The sequence below is a fragment of the Mixophyes fleayi genome, chromosome 6 (assembly GCF_038048845.1).
Source record: "Mixophyes fleayi isolate aMixFle1 chromosome 6, aMixFle1.hap1, whole genome shotgun sequence".
Classification (NCBI taxonomy): Eukaryota; Metazoa; Chordata; class Amphibia; order Anura; family Limnodynastidae; genus Mixophyes; species Mixophyes fleayi.
The window spans coordinates 139709828-139718392 of NC_134407.1; the positions used below are offsets into that span (position 1 = coordinate 139709828).

Consider the following 8565-nt stretch of genomic DNA (forward strand, 5'->3'; position numbering starts at 1 on the left):
TACCAAATCTTATGATACTTAGAGCTCCTCGGCTTGCTCTGCAGGCTGTGTCCTGTCCAAGGACTGGGAGCAGCTATCAGCTCCCTTCCCCTAACCAGAGCTGGATTAAGGCTCGGGGGGCCCCAGAGTTTTTAATACAGCAGGGCCCCTATTATGTAACATGGTTATCATTTTAGACAAATACACAGGCAATACTGTGTGCACTACTGTTAGATGCACACAGCTCTGCCTTCACAAGCAGTACGTTGTGAAGCTGGACATACCTCCCAACTATCCTTGCAGTCGGACTAAATCCTGAATAAGCGAGACAGTCACCCAAATTCTGAACTTCCCCACCAGATTCAGAACAGTTGGCAGACTGTCTGTCAGAATCACTAGGTGGAATTGATGATACCTGCCAGCAGTTGGCGCTACTGAGTACTGAGGCGCGGAGTCTAACACGTCCCTGGTTTTCACCAGGAACCCCCGCAAGGAGGTATGGACTTCGTTGCAAGGGACGTGCAGGTCGCGGCCCTCAGTATCAGTCAGCTGGCGAGGTAACAATTGAGGCAAGCGGTGAGAGCCCACCAGGATGCAGGATGGAAGAGTAGTCAGCAAGCCGGGTCAAAACTAGAGGAACAGATATAGCCAAATCAGAAGCAGGAGAATGGTCAGGAAGCCGGGTCAATACCAAATACAAGTCTAAGCCAGAATCAGGAACCAAGGAGAAGTCAGGAACAAGCCGGGGTCAGAATCCAAATAACAGCAACACAGGAACAAATGCTGGAGCAAGGCTAAAGACCAAATACTCTGGCACTAGACATGTGTCAGAGGCTGCCTTATATAGCCTAAGGTGCCTCCTGATAGGGTTAGGGAGATTTTGGCGGTAAGACATGCTGGCTGCAGACAGGTGAGCAGAGATAGCGTCCCGCTGCTAGGCAACAGGACGTGGTTGCTTGGAAGGTGCAGGCGTCCGTCTCCTGCACCAAGTGTCAGTGCGGAGTCGGCGCCTGACACTGTCTTGCTCTCTACTACCTGTTCTTGTCACTTTCACCACTTGTTGCAACTGGTTCTTCAGCTTAGTTCCTGCTTGTCTTGATCCTGGAATGTTGGATGCACTATTTTGAAAAAAAAAAAAGTGTACATGAGATTTAAAAAACTACAACCAGCCCCAGTGTTAAATCAATATCACTCACGTTTTATAATTAGTTTTCCCTCCATTCCCAACAATAATAATATTCACATTTAATAAGTAGACCCATTTCTCTCCAACCAGCCCCAACATTAAATGAACAGTATACCCATTTGCTAAAAAACCTATTTCACTCCTTCCAAACAGTCCCAGCATTAAATTAAATAGCATTAACGTTTAATAAATATAGCTATTTTCCACAACCATCACTGGCATTAAAAAATTCATATTCATATTTAATAAACAGCCCTCCACCCCAAAATCAGCCCTATGTTCAATTAATAGCTCCAAACCACCCCACCATTAAATTAAAGGTTCTGTTACCTCATCTTAAACAATTAGCCCCCACCTACACTCCACCATTAAATAACCTACCTCCCACACTATATTAAGATCCTCCCTTCCCTCAAATATTATATTAAAATACTGCACCCACATACACGCTATATTAAAATACTGCGCACACACACTCTATATTAACATTGCTGCGCACACATGCTATATTAACATGGCCGCACACACACACTTTACCTTGTTACATCCGTACACGCACAGTCTGCTTCACTTCACGATCCAGCCATCCGCATGTCCGCCTCAAGCAGCAGCACCTGCCTGCACGCTACTCAGCAGACGGATATTCAGTCATGTGCGGCCTATGCACGTAATAATGTGGGACGCGCACCTCGTGACAGGTGCCGTCCCATGTGATTACTTGCATCGGCTGCACGTCACTGGGTCTACGTCCGTGGGCATAGGCGTACCAAACTTATGTTGGTGATCTCTTAAAGAATCCGGCAACCTCTTCATATTTGATGGGGCTGTTTGACACTGGAACCCTTCTGGGATACTGCATTTCTCTGGTGAGAACCCTGGGGTAGTTTTTCCTGACGACCCAATGTTTTTGCTCCCAAATTGGTCAAAGATGCCAATCTCCAGATTTATAAATAGCCCTCTTAAAACACCTTTATAATGCTGGTGCGGTGGTGATTCCAGCCTGTTGGAAGTCCTCCTCTACTCCAAATATATCTGATTGGTTTTCCAAAATTGACTTCTTTATGGATATGGATGACCTTCTGCTGCAGGCGACAATTATAAATCCTTTTGTGACACCTTGTTTCGCTGGTTAGATTTTAAGGACTCTTTACAGTTCCTACCTCTCTCCTACCACCAATTGATTGTAGATATATTCTTGTTCTGATGATGTTCTAAGTGCACCAAGCCCCCCACCCCCTTTATTTTTTTTATTTTTTTTAAATCTCTCTTCTCATGTTCAATAGAGCAGAACCTGGCCGTCTCTATTGTCACATAGACAATCTATGACTTGGCTATTATCTTACATCTATTCTCCTAACCCTCATACCATGGGTATTTTGAAATCAGCTTCCCCCCACTTCCCCCTTAATGATCTACCTCCCATGTTTGCCTTCTTGTCCCCATTTTATTTCCTCCTTTGCTTGTATTTGAACCTTTCAAAATACATACTGCTTAGAATATTACATAGCCTCACCAGAATCTCTGTCCTGAGCCTTCCATTCTGCATACCCAATTTATATGTTTGCTATTACCGAATGTATTCATTTGAAAACCAATAAAAAAACGTTTCCACAAAAAAAAGATGTTTAATTCTAATAACAGCTCTTATGCTAAGTTCATATGCAAGTGGTTAAAAGATTGTGCAATGTTGGAGTAATGCTCCATGTGTGGTGTTTGTTTGTAGCCACACAATAATTATTGAATGGAGGTATTTCAATCAGACCAGTTGCCAGAGGTGAATAAAATCAAGCACTTACCCATGCAATCTCCATTTGCAAACATTTGTTATACAAATTAGGTCGTTCTGAAGAGCTTAGTGACTTCAAGTGTGGTACTGTGATAGATGACATCTTTGCAATAACACGGTTCGTGAAATTTCATCCCTGCTTGGTATTACACGGCCAACTGTAAGTGATATTATTAGAAAGTGCAAGCGTTTAGGAACAACAGCAACTCTGAAGACAATGTAAAATCACAGAGCAGGGTCAACGACTGCTAAGGCGCATGATGCGTAAAAGTCGCCAACGCTCTGCTGATTCCATAGCTGAAGAGTTCTGAACTTTCACTGGCATTAATGTAAGCACAAAAACTGTGGCGGGAGCTTAATGGAATGAGTTTCCATGGCTGAGCAGCTGCAAGTCTCACATCACAAAGGCCAGTGCTAAGCGTTGGATGGAGTGGTGTAAAGCACACCGACAGTGGAGCAGTGGAAACGTCTTCTGTGAAGTGACGAATCACGCTTCTCTGTTTGGCAGTCAGATGGGCGAGTCTGGGTTTGGCGAATGCCGGGAGAACGTTACCTGCCTGACTGCTTTATGCCAAATGTGAAGTTTGGTGGAGGAGGGATAATGGTATGGGGCTGTTTTTCAGGGTTTGGGCTAGGCCCCTTATCTCCAGTGAAGGACAATCTTAATGCTTCAGCATACCAAGTCATTTTGGACAATGTTTGGGGAAGGCCCTTTTCTATTCCAACATGACTGTGCCCCAGTGCACAAAGCAAGGACTACAAAGACATGGTTTCATGAGTTCGGTGTGGAAGAGCTTAACTGGCCCGCACAGAGCCCTGACCTCAATCCCATCGAACACCTTTGGAATGAACTGGAATGGAGATTGAGAGCCTTGCCTTCACGTCCAACATCAGTGCCTGACCTCATAAATGCTCTACCGAATGAATGGCTGCAAATTCCCACAGAACCACTCCCAAGTTTTGTGGAAAGCCTTCCAAGAAGAGTGGAAGCTGTTATCGCTGCAAAAGAAGGACCAACTCCATATTAAAGTATATGTATTTGAACACAAGGTCATTACAGTCCCTATTGATGTAATGGCCAAGCGTCCGAATACTTTTGTTCATATAGTGTGTGTGTATGTCTGTATGTATATTCACCAGGAGGGCATGGGGAGGAGACAAAGGAGGTGCCTGAAGGCCCAACTGGAGGGCCATGAGGAGCCGGGAGCAGTCCCAGGCCCTTGAGGCAGAATGTAAGCATCTTGATTTAATAATATAGTAATATATTTTAGTGTGTTGTTTGTGTTGAAAAGTAAAATTTTGTGTATAGTGATTCCTAAATAGCCTAGCTTAATAGCAGGTGTATGAATTTAACAGGCATAATAACTGTTTGCCCTTAAGTTAAACATCACCACAACAACGACATCTGCACATGCATCCAAAATGAAGTCCTCTGGCTAATACTGTGTTACCAATAAGATGAATCTTTAAGATAATTTATAATAATATAACACCTGTCAACTCTCTAGGCCTTGAGAAATGTGGGAACAAACTTCACCCATAGAGCAAAGATATGTTTGTAAGATGTAGTAATGTTGTGATGTTTAGATTTGGTATTTACACATTTTTTCCCCTTTTTTCCAGCTCAACAACACCATGATGAGCAAGCAGAAGACAGGAGGGTACCCCTGTCAGTTTTGATTTAAAGTAAATAAAAAAAAATAATGAAATGCAAATTATGTGGAATACATAGAAAATAACTACAGTTAAATGTTATTTTTTATGCATGTTATAAGTTGATTTTATAATTTGTGCTATAAAAATTATGTTGAATAATAAAAATGTATTCATTCATGTTTGGATGTAAGTTTGCGTAGCCTATAATTTACGTGAAATAGCTCTGCTCGTGCTCAGATATGTACCTTACACCAGTGAGCGCAATTGCATGCAATTCATGTCCGAATGCAAATGACACTTCCACCTGCCTACGCCTTGAAGGGCAGAATGGGCAGATGGATGTAGGCATTGTACAGTAAAGGCATGCCGACACAGGTGCGGACAATTCAAATTCTGGGGTTCTCTTAAGTACACTTGTTTCAGCTGTATCATTTGCACCTGCTACAGGGCCGGTGTGCCGAATGAGGACTGGCACGGCATAGTCTTTCTTTGGGAAAGTACACGTATGTGCGCCACTTGTTAGCTCAGAACATGTGTATGCAACTAAGATATATTATAGAAAATGCACTGTATGTACAGTACGCATTAAGAAAATCTTGATTTATGTTTTTAATGTAAAAATATTTATAGATTTTGTAAACCAACCATATTTTTATTAAGGATTATACTGTTTAGAGTTGTTTATTTATTTTATAATATTTTTATACGTTCTGATATGACCTTATATTGTACATATTTTTGTACGTATATTGCACTCTGTTCTGTCAACATATGGCAAGAACCGTTTAGGCAGAGCGTACTTCCACCTAGATTGAAATTGAAACTCATCTTGATATCCGCTTGGATTTGCATGCAGTCGTTCCATGCTATTTTTTAAACTGCAACTTGCATTCCGATTTGATGTCATTCTTTTCTTGCGATAGCACTATGAACTAAGCTCTACCATTAATTGACTTCATGTCTGGCAATCATCATTGGAATGTCACTGTATCACATGAAGTGTAGGTAGTGGAATGCATGGGGGGAAAAATGGGGACAGGAGAGTGCATCGGGGAAGATATGGACACATGGAGGAGAGGGAGCGAGGCAGTGCATGGATGGGGGGAAGAAAAGTGAAAATTGCATGGGTGTGTGTGTGAGGATACCAGTCTTATGTGAGCTCTTTTGTGTACACAGCCTAGCTGGTCCACCGGAGACAGCCTTATGTGGTAGCTGAGGGTACTCTGTATCTCCGTGAGTTCGGAATTTCTAATGTAAAAACAATTGGAAAGACACTGAGGGTAGTGTATAAACCGAGTACAATATAGAGGAAGCTGTGTATATTGTGAGTGTATTTTATACACAGAGTACAGTATACAGGGGGCAGTGTATACATAGAGTACATTGTACATGAGGGCAGGCAGTATAATACGAAGAATACACTGTACAGGGGCGTAGTGTATGTGAAGTGCATTGTATGCACAGAGTACACAGTATAGTATCGGGGGCAGTGTATATTGAGTGTAGTGTACACACAGTACCGGGGGACAGTGAATACTCATGGTGCAATATACGAGTGCAATGGATATTCAGTACAGTGTATGCACAGAGTACCCTGTATCAGGGCAGTGAATATTGAGTGTAATATATATGCACAGTACTATGTGCAGGGGGACAGTGTATGTGCAGAGTACAATGTACAGGGTATACATAGGATGTAGTAGACGGGGCAGTGGATATTAAGTTCAGTGTAAATGCAGAGCACAGTGTATGTATACAAGGCGCATTTTATATGTAGTGCAATGTATACAACATAAAGTGTACATTGTAGACATAGTTTATTATATGGGAAGCAATGTATATTGAGGCAGTATACACACAGGGAGAGTCTGTATAGAGTGTATTGTATACACACGTTACAGGGGGCAGTATATATGGAGTACATTGCATACACAGATTAGGGAGCCAGTGCATATTGAGGGAGTGTATACACATAGTACATTATACAGGGTGCAGTGTATATTGACCGCATTGTATAAACCGATTACAGGAAACAGTACAGTGAGCAGTGTATAATGAGTGCAATGTAGACACGGGGCAGTGTATATTGGGTACATTGTGTATTGACTGAAATGTACAGGGTGATTCAAAAGTCACAGTACACCCTTTTATTTCAAAAACTCTACAGGAAATTGGGAAACCTGAATACTCCTGTAAGGTATGGGTGACGTGGTCTCTTTTACGGTATGTACCAAACATGGGCGCCATCTTGAAATCGGCCAATAGGCCCAATTCCTGTAGAGTTTTTGAAATAAAAGGGTGTACTGCGACTTTTGAATCACCCTGTATATACAGACTACAAGGGACAGTGTATATTGATTGTAGTTTATACATAGTAAAGTATAGGGTGCAGTGTACACACAAATCAGGGGCAGTGTATATTGAGTACATTGTACACACAGATTAAAGGGGTTAGTGTATATTGAGTGCAGTGTATAAACTGATTACAGGAGCCAGTGTACACAAAGTATAATATACAGTAAGCAATATATATATATTGAGTGCAGTTTATTAACAAGTGCCAGCGTATATTGAATGCAGTGTACGCACAGTATTGGGGGTAGTGTATATTGAGTGAAAGGTATATACAGATTACACAGGCATAGTATATTGATTGCATTGTATGCACAGAGTAGAATATTGTTATGTACGTCTAGTGGCTATCCAATAACGATTGTCCACTTCCATTGATGTGGTTCCAAAGCACAATGCAATTTAATAGCAAAAAGCAGCAGAGTAACAATTCAAAATAAAATAAGTACAACCGTTACTTATGCAGGTGCCCTGGATCCAGCATACAGTCCTGAAGTCTGTGGTCAAAGTGACTGAATACAGGTCTCAGAGCCGCTGCTTATATACAGTCAGTGATATAGTGAAAACAAAACAGATGATTTGGCATGTTTCCATAGGTTCAGGCTTCAGGACGGTCCAGTGTAATGCAGGTCATTGGCCAGTTCAAACGATGCCATCCAAGGGTGGGTGTCAGCTCTCCAGAAGATGCATACTAATCTTCCCACCAAGAACTAGTTCAAACTGGTCTATTTACATTACACAGAAAATACCATTTCAAATAATTTATTCCCTATAATTCATATCTAGCATACGGAAGGTGCGATCCTTTAGGCGATTAAACCAGACGACTGCAGATAAATAGGGGATTAGAATGATACCAGACATGATATGTTTCCTGTGACCTGAACCTTAGATCTCACTAACGTGTATATAACATTAGAATATTTCACCATAAACTCTGCTACATTTCATTACAAATAACTATGTGTTGCAACTAATTTTAATGTGAGCTAATTACATGAGTATGCATTCGTGTAAATGCATGTATAAGTATTTGCACGTGTTGTGGTTAGTTACACTCCTCCACGCTGTAGCGTAGCTATTTGCATAACTTCAGACATAGACAATCTGATTGTTAGATATTGATTTGAAATGGCCATATCCAATTAGCTGACTTCGACAGTATACAGGGGGCAGTGTATATTGAGTACAGGATATAGGAAGGGGGGGGGGGGGGGTGTGTGCATATTGAGTGGAGTGTATACAACAGGGTACTGTATACAAGTAGCAGAGTTTATTGAGGGCAGTGTATAGAGTTAACTGTAATAAGATTACAGGGAGTAGGATATATGGAATGTAGTGTTTACATACAGTATAGAGGCAGTGTATATTGAGTGCATTGTATACAGAGTACAGTATACGGGAGGTAGTATACATTGAGCACATTATATACAAAGATTACAGGGAGTAGTGTATATCGAGTTATGTGGGTATACACAGAGTACAATACACATGTGGCATTCTACATTGAAGTCAGTATATACAGAGATTACAGGGGCAGTGTATATGGAGTGCTGTATAGCGTAAGTTGGAACCCCGCCCTGCGTTATGTACGGTGGCCGGGGTG

At 41.6% G+C, this 8565-nt stretch overlaps 1 protein-coding gene across 1 annotated transcript in view; it reads left to right on the forward strand.

Annotated features, from left to right (window-relative positions):
- COMMD7 (COMM domain containing 7) overlaps positions 1–4792 on the forward strand; it is a 51647-nt gene extending 46855 nt beyond the window's left edge. The window contains exon 10 of the mRNA XM_075176511.1: positions 4575–4792. The gene's annotated coding sequence lies outside the window, so the exon portion shown is untranslated. The remainder of the gene's footprint in view (positions 1–4574) is intronic.
- Positions 4793–8565: the final 3773 nt, after the last annotated feature.